Here is an 8,706-nt window from a genome sequence, read left to right on the forward strand (position 1 = left end):
TATCACAAGTTACATTCATAAGTGTGCTGAAAATTAGGTCAAATGAAGTAGAGCGTTTCTCCCAATATACTTGGAATTAAAGGATTATACATATATCAAATTAAAGATCTACGAGTCTAATTTCTAACACATTAAATCGTTCATTGATATGACATTCGAGTAGAGAGATATTTGCAATTTTGCAAGACAGCACAAACTGCATAGGTGACGAGTAGGTGTGTCACTGAAGCTTTTTGAACAATACATTTCGTGTGTTATATGAGGTATTTTTAGGATATATTATATACTAAATTGGAAGTCTTGGAATTTAGTTTCCAATGCTCTTAGTCGTTCGTTCATACGACATCCGGATAAAAAGATATAAGCATAGTAGGATGGGCCAATGCTAGGGTGCCAAGCTAGCACCTCTTTGGCTTTTCCAAAGTTGATATATATAGATCATAGGCCATCTATATCTTCATTTTTTCCGTAGAACACTGTAGACATGTGATTTTTGACCCTCCTCAAGATTTTTTATATTTTAGCATGTAAATATTTAATGTAGGCCTAATATGACTATTTCAACTATTTTTTTACTTCTTTACTTTATGTTCGTCATAAAAAAGGAAAATTACAAAAAATATTTTAGCTTATGTATCTTTCATAAATTTAAATAAAAAAATAAAAAAATAGTACCTTATTTTTATTTTTACATAATCTTGAAAATACAAAAAATATGTTGCATTTGCATTTAGGATTTAATTTTGCAATTTTAAATCAGTTAGTAATTTATCTACTTTACAAAAAAAATGGAGAAATCACAAAAAAATAGTTTATTTTGCATTATTCAATTTTTAGATTTGAATTTTGTTGGTTTTTCTTTAATTTGGTTTTTAATTAGTTGTAATAATTATTAGGGTTAATTAATTTAATTTTCTAGGATAATTTGGGGTTAGGAATTAATTTAGGTTTTATTTTTTAAAAAAAACAAAACAAATAAAAAAGGAGGTTTGTACCTAATTTAGGAAGCTTCCCATACTGGTAGGGTTTAGGAAAATGCACTACTAAATTAAATAAAAGCACTAAGCTAGTGTAGATAATTGAAAAATAGGAATGGGTAATGGAAATGGCACTAACTTAATGCCCATTTAAGGGCTGAAAATCATGGTCAGAGGGGGAGAACATTCAAAGAGGGTAGAAGGCTAGGAAATTCTGAGAAGAAGAAAAAAAGGGCGGAGAGAGCGGTATACACTCGATATACATTCTGGATACACTGAATATACAGGGGCAGAGAGCTACCTCCCCACCCAAATGACCTCTCGACTTCTCCTCTCCTTACCAGCGGCGAGCTCGCCGTAACACCTCAAATAACGACCCAACACCCAGCTCCCCACCATCCATCTCGTCGACTTTGACCCGCCAAACCTTCCGCCAGCGACACCATATCCAGCGAGCTTCACCTTCACACACACAGTCACGCACATGAACGGAGTGAGGGAACAAGCGTAAGGCTGGTTCAAGATTTCAGAAAGTCGAAAAATAGTCCAGAAAATGTTTCGTCTTCCTCATCCTTGGTTTGATTCTTAGTTTCTGAAACATGGATGTTTAGCTGAGGTCTGGAGTCGTTTACGAGTTTGAGTCGTGTGGAAGTTGCCGTACGTTGGTTCCGGTCTATGGTTATCACTGTCCATTTTTTCCATCGAGCTCGAGCTGCTGAAACTCGACGTTGCTGTAAACGTCGCTGCTTTTTCCGGCGTTTCGCTGGAGTTTCACCATCTCCGACCAGTTTATTCTTACTATAAACGTAGCAGCTTCAGCTTCTTTAACTACTGCTGGTCTCTTAAGTCGAGTTCAGGTCGTCGAAGTTTCCCGGCGAGGTTTCCTCTGTCCACGCCCCGTCCTGATTTTCGCTTTTGGATAATTTCCGTTTGGACTGTTTGTACATCGGCTCGGAGTTATCTAAAGGTCTTATGTTCTCCTTTTTAATTCTTCTGCTTTTGCTTCCATGATATTTATTGGAATTTTGTCTACATTAATGAGTGTTTAAGTTGAAATGATATGCTTGTGGTTGCAAATATGTTAAGATCATGAATCTGTTGAATGAGTTTGACGCATATTTTTTTTTCCTTTTTTTTTCTTTTTTTGGCTTTGAAGGTTTAACATCATATAACAATATCGTAGATATTTTCTTATTTCAAGATATTTGCCTCATGTGCAGTCCATTTGAGTGCTTGAGATTCATAAGTCAATTCTAGATTTATCTTGCATGAAACACTTATTTTAGTCAAATAAGATTTGGAAAAGGGAACAAAATAGAGTAACTCAAAAGGGCTCTGGAATTTGGGCCTTTGGGTGGTGTTTGAAATCTAGTATTTGGTCTTTGATTTAAAATTGGGGAGATTTAGACCTTATAATAAATTTTTGGTTCTAAGAAGTTGGGTTGTTGAGAGTTGTTAACTAGTTTACTCCATTCTTCACATCACTTCTCCATAACTCATGGTCCTAACTTAATTAATTTTAATCCTTTAGAAATCGAGGTGTGCCATTTAGTTGAATTTTTATGGCCCTCACAAAGTTGAATGTTTGTAGTTTGCTTTAGGCTTGTTTAAAATACTATCGTGATTGTGGACACGTTCGCGTGATATGGTTACGATTTCTAAAAACAAAATCGGAGTATACGTTCGCGTAACTTCGGCTAAACTTTCTTAATAATAATAAGCGTTATTAATTGTGGACACGTTCGCGTGACATGTTTTTTGACGTGCCAAACAAATGGGTACACGTACGCGTGACTCAGTTCAAGATAATTTTCTTAATTAAAAAGCGGTAAAGGGGTAAATGCACATAGGATCTAAAATCAGTAATTTTAATAAGCCAAGTATGATCAGAGAGACCGTGCTAGAACCACGGAACTCGGGAATGCCTAACACCTTCTCCCTGGTTAACAGAATTCCTTACTCGAATTTCTGGTTCGCAGACTGTAATACAGAGTCAATCTTTTCCTCGACTCGGGATTTAAACCGGTGACTTGGGACACCCTAAATTATCCCAAGTGGCGACTCTGATTTTTAATAAATAAACGATCCCATTTTGATTGTCCTTTAAATGAAAAAACTCCCTTGTATTTATACCCTTTACGGGGTGTAGGTAAAAAGGAGGTGTGACAGCTCTGGCGACTCTGCTAGGGAACGAACCCAGAATCTCTGGTTCAGGGTTCAAGAATTTGAGCTTAGAATAATTGTTATATTTGGCTTTATTTATTATCTGGTTTATTCACATGTTTGGGCTTAATGTGCTAAATGTTGGTTTTTACCGCTTTGATATTATTTGAACTGTATATATAAACTGTTACGAAACTCTTCTTCTTTCCGAGTCTTCTAAATTTATGGTGCACACGTGCACGTGGCCCACTTTTCTGTTAGAAATCATACCAAGTAGAACGAGGTTGGGTCAAGTAACTAGACCGGGTAGACTTTCGTGCTCCCGGTACGTTGCCCCCGCTTCGGCTCGAGTTGTCCGCTCGGGTAAGCCAGGTCTAGAACAATAAACTCAGGTTTTTAAACCTAGTATAACATAGCCTCATGTCGGATCCCTAGTAGGAGCGCTTGCTTGCATCAAGTGCATTTTGACTTTGGGGACTCAACATAGGGGTTGAGTCCGTCTAGGACAGGTGCACCCAAAATAACAGATCATCTTGATGCATCCTATGTGCTACATGTTGCATTTATTCAAGGGTAAAAGGGTCATTTAGCAGACCAATGATAGTTGAGGGCAAATGAAAAATGAAAAAGAAAAAAAAAAGAAAAAAAAATCCTAATTTTTTTTGCATGTTTCATCATTTTTCGAGAAAAAGCAAAAGAATATGTTTTCTCTAAATTAGTTGTTTTTTAAATTATCCCCCGTATCCAAGCTGCCCGAACTACGCGAACCTGATTCTCCTCTCTCGGGGCGGGATACGTAGGAAACCCACATAGGGTCCGGTCTTACTAGTAAATATTATGTTCTTGGCTTTGCGGGGTCTTAGTCAATTTTTGCACTTCTAGCCACCTTTTGGTCAAATAAGCCATTTTGCAAAAATAGCCCCAATCATGTCTTGCATGTGTCCAGTAGGGAGTGTTATTGTCTCACATAGTGTTGGTTTAAAATTTTCTCATACAGGTGTGAATTTATTTACCGGAGTTTGAGCATGACAGACACCCCGTGACCATCCAGTCAGGATCGCTCAATCAGGAGTTGCTTAAGGAGATTTGTTTTATTTTCATGTTTTGAGCCTGTTCTTCATTTTATGTCGTCTTTTACTTTCTAGTTTTGTACAGTAATGTCAAGTCTTTTGTTATTGTATTTTCTTCTTTATATTTGAAAAAATGTGTTGTAACTCTAAAATCCGAAAAAAGAGATATTGCATTTTATATTTCCGTTATAAGTTTTCTTTAGATTACTTATTCTAGAAATGAAAAAAGAAAAATTTCTGAGGTTGTTTTTCCTTTAGGCAATAAATATCTAGGACTTAAAATGAATTGTTTTTATGTTTCCTTTAAGTATATTAGGATCAAAATACAAAAAAGTAGAGAATTTTCTTTTAGTACTTCTTTAAAAGCTTTATTTAAGGTGTTAATTCAAAATCCAAAAAGATTTTCTTTTGAGAAGTTTCTTTGGGAAATTAGTGAAAAATGAAAAAAAAAATTCTTTTTATTTTCATTAGAACATTAGGATATTGTACATAGAAGAAAAAAAGACAACATACTTTATCTTTGATTTATTTTCAGAGTTTCTCTTTTAGGCAATCAAAAATTGAAACCAAAATTATTTTTTTTGCTTGTTTCAAAATCTTGCGTCAAGATATCAAATGAAAATTCAAAATATTTTTATGTGGTTTATTCTTTAAATTTTCTTCCTAAAAAATAAATAAATAATAATCAAAAAATATTTTTCTCTTCTAGGATATTACATTAATAGAATATTTGTTTCAAAAGAATAAATAAACAAAAAAATATATGCCAAGTTAAGATTGAGTTTAGAATAGGTCATAGAACGTTAAGTCTAGAAAATAAAATAAAAAAGAAGGGGGATTTGCTGCTTTTATTTCTCTTTTCTCTTCCGAGTTGTCGTTAAGGTAAAAAAAATGGAGAATGTCAGTTTGTTTACTTTATTTTCGTTCTTCCAGAACTACGCAAAGATCCGATTCATGCGACGTCATGATACGTATGCAACCTACATAGGGTTCGATCAAATCATTTTTTTTACTATTAAAAAAAAGAAAAAAAAGAAAAAAAAGGGTAAAATTATGGGACGTGAGAAATAAGAGGAAAGAAAAGAGTGATAATTAGAAGAAAAAAAGAGAGGAAGGAAAATGATAAAGAAAGTGCTAGAAAAGCAAAGAAAATGAAGGTTGAAATGAACAAATTGGGATGATGCCAAGTGACCTTATGACCCTCGAAGTCATTCTAAAACCGTTAATTGTGGCTAGGTGCATTGCACGCAATGTGATATTTTTGTTGTTAAATGCCCTAACGCTAACGTGATGGCCTCATTTTGTTATATTCATAGCAGAAGGGTGGTTGGTTTGTGGTTTTTAAAGTGGTAACTCTTCTCTACAACACAAAGTCAAAAGGCAATGGCAGACAATAACAGAACTGAGTTGGTTGATACCGGTGCCCAAAAGCAGTTAGTTGAACAGGACAATGGGTTGGTTGAAGAGGTAAAGATGTTAAGACAACACATGGCGGACATGTATCAGGCTTGGATGACTGGGAAGGCACCACCCCCGCCACTACCTAGCTTCCTAGATGCTGGCCTTACTAAAACTCCGGACACAATGCCAGCTGATCCTCCATACTCTCCAGATCTACCCGCTTATCACAGCTTCCCCAACAACCCTAGTAGCTCCATCACTCGTCCTCCAACTATCCTTTCCCAAAAGTGCCCTCCTGTCATATCCACTATTCCCAACAATGAATATCCACTCAAAGCTCATGACCAAAACTACCCCGTAGAGGTTGCCTACAAGGTTCCTGACTCATATAAGAAGAGCCCTCGGGATAAGCTTCATGTTGAAAATGAAAGGTTCACAGGAAGAGAAGGGAAAGATGGGATACCCAGGAGGCGGAAAGGCATAGAACAATCCTTGAAAAATAAACAAGGAAGGGAAGACCAGGGTAGCATGGCTTACAAAGAACTATCTGTGTCCCCTGACGTTCGCTTGCCTGGGGGGTTCAAAGTGCCAACATTTAACTTGTATGATGGATATGGAGATCCGGTAGCCCACCTGAGGTTCTATTGCAGTGAAATGAGAAGCGTTGGAGATAAAGATGACCTATTGATGACATATTTCAGTAAGAGCCTGACTGGGGCAGCTTTGGACTGGCATATTCGTCCAGATGTTGGTAAGTGGCTTACATTGGATGACATGGCTCAAGATTTTGTTCAATACTTTCTATACAGATCAGGCGTTACCCCAGACCGATCCTTCCTATCTAGAATGTAAAAGAAGCCGGAGGAAAGCTTTAGAGAGTTTGGGCTCAGATGGAGGGAACAAGCTTCTCGAGTCAATACCATGATTGGTGAAGAAGAAATGGTTGAGCTTTTCCTACGAGCCCAAGGGCCTACCTACTTCAGTTATTTGATCCCGGCCTTGGGAAAGCCTTTCAAAGATGTGTTAAAAATGGGGGAGCTAGTAAAAGAGGGAATCAAGTCAGGCAAAATCATGAGTTGTTCGAAAGACATTCAAAGCATCCCAGTAAGCTTGGGTGGAAGAAAGAGAAACAAAAAAGATGATCCGATGGGCTTTCCCGATCAACACTTACAGCCTCGACATCGTCCCAATGGATATCCTGATGCACCAGGTGATCCTCCCCAATGCCACTTCTCTCCACTTCTCTCCCAAAATCGTACATCACTCTCTTAGTACCCAGCTCCACAAAATGCCTATCCACCCCCACAAGCCTATGGAAAACCCCCTGGATCAGGTTTTCGGCCCAATCAAGCATTTAAGAAAGAGAGGTTGCTGAAAAAAGAAAAGGCTTTCACCCCATTGGTAGTGCCATTTTCCAGTTTGTTCCAAAAGTTGAAGCAATTGGACATATTGAAGCCGATCCAGATAAAAATACCAAACCCTCTTCCAAAGAAGTTTGATTTTTCTCAAAGGTGCGCATATTCCTCATATGCCCCGGGGCATGACATAGAGAAGTGTTGGAATCTGAAGAAAGCAATTTAAGAAGCTTATTGATGTAGGTGACATTGTCGTGCAAAATCCAGATGCAGCAGACACTAGCCAAAGTCCATCGCTTGCTCGCAATGAGACGCATATGGTGAGTATGATTTGTTTTGAAAAGAAATATGAAAATCCTTCTGAGATCCTCGAAGGTCCACGCATTGATCTTAAGAACGAGCCAGCAAAGGGAACCCAAAAGCAATTTGTTAAGAACAATGTGATGGAAGTTTGTGAAGGTCCTAGTAATGTTGATGCATAATTCAGTGACTAAGATGCCGAGCTTGGCAATTGGAAAAACGCTCCTGTCTTGGTTAGTTAGGGGGAGTTTTGGTGGTTTATTTTGTTGTCATTTATATTGTCCAGATTATTTCAGGGTTGTAATCCAGATATTGTCTTGTGACTCAAACCCTTCTATCCTCTTATTTTGCCTAGTTTGTTTAGTCTAGTAGCCTGCTTAGTGTTTTCTAGGTTTGTAACCCCAGTCTAGTTTGTCTGTTTTGTTGTCCAAACCCCTTTCACCATATGTCTAATGCAAGTTTCTGTTTTTTATTATTTCTAGTCATTTTTGTTTAGTTCTCTTTTCCTTTTTTAGTCCTTTTCCTGTTGACTCTAGTGACGTGACATGCACGCATAATTCTCAGTCTGGTTTTAAAAGTCAGTTTAATCACAAAGCAATGAAACAATGTTGAAGATGTAAGGAAATTTGAGGGAAATAAGTAAAGGCATTTTGAGATCACTTCAAGCCCGAATTGTGTGAAACTGGGGTAGATAGAACATAAAGAACCCATATTAAAATGCATCCTACCACATCAATTTGAAGATAAAAGCAAGTTTGCCCCAAATTTGCAGGGGGTCGTTCGCGTTAATGAGAGTGAGAGTGTTATCCAATGGTGCTTTGTATATAACAAATGTAGAAGTCGAATGTGTGGGTACGGTCATCAAGTCTGGCGCAACCAAAAGATGTTACGAATGTTTTCCTTGGTTTGTTTAGTTGTGTTGTTTGTACTTGGCATGTTTTGAAGGTTGGAATGACGAAGGCATTTTGTTCTGCTATCTAAACACTTTATCCCTCGTCACCCCTTTTGAGTCTTATTTATTTTCTTTCATATCCCTCTTTCGGAATCAATAGCGAATATCAGAAACACAAGCATGAAAGATAAGAAAAGGATGAAAGAAAAAGAGAAATAAAATGAAAGAGAAAGAAAGAAAGAAAAAGAGAAAAAAAAGAAAATAGAAGAAAAGAGAAAAGAAGAAGGAAAATAATAAAAAGAAAAAGAGAAAAGCAAAAGAGAAAAAAAGAGAGAAGAAAGAGAAAAGAAAAAAACACAACAAACAAAGTAATTTCAGTGACATGAACTACGTTCGACCTGATTCCTTTTAAGGATACGTAGGCAGCCTCACGGTTCGGTCTCATCAAAATAAAAAAAATCCAAAAGTCCCCAAGCAAAGAAACTGGGACAAAAGTGGTGGTTGTGGTAGGAAATCTGATTCCGAAAGTTGTAATTTTGAACCCATTC

General features: G+C 37.1%; 1 long non-coding RNA gene across 1 annotated transcript; it reads left to right on the forward strand.

Annotated features, from left to right (window-relative positions):
• Nucleotides 1-1,280: 1,280 nt before the first annotated feature.
• LOC142181155 (uncharacterized) lies at nt 1,281-4,394 on the forward strand. Its single transcript, XR_012709541.1, has 2 exons — nt 1,281-1,944; nt 4,138-4,394. It is a non-coding gene; the product is annotated as an uncharacterized LOC142181155 (long non-coding RNA).
• The last annotated feature ends 4,312 nt before the right edge of the window (nt 4,395-8,706 follow it).

This window comes from Nicotiana tabacum, chromosome 5 (genome assembly GCF_000715075.1).
Source record: "Nicotiana tabacum cultivar K326 chromosome 5, ASM71507v2, whole genome shotgun sequence".
Classification (NCBI taxonomy): domain Eukaryota; kingdom Viridiplantae; phylum Streptophyta; class Magnoliopsida; order Solanales; family Solanaceae; genus Nicotiana; species Nicotiana tabacum.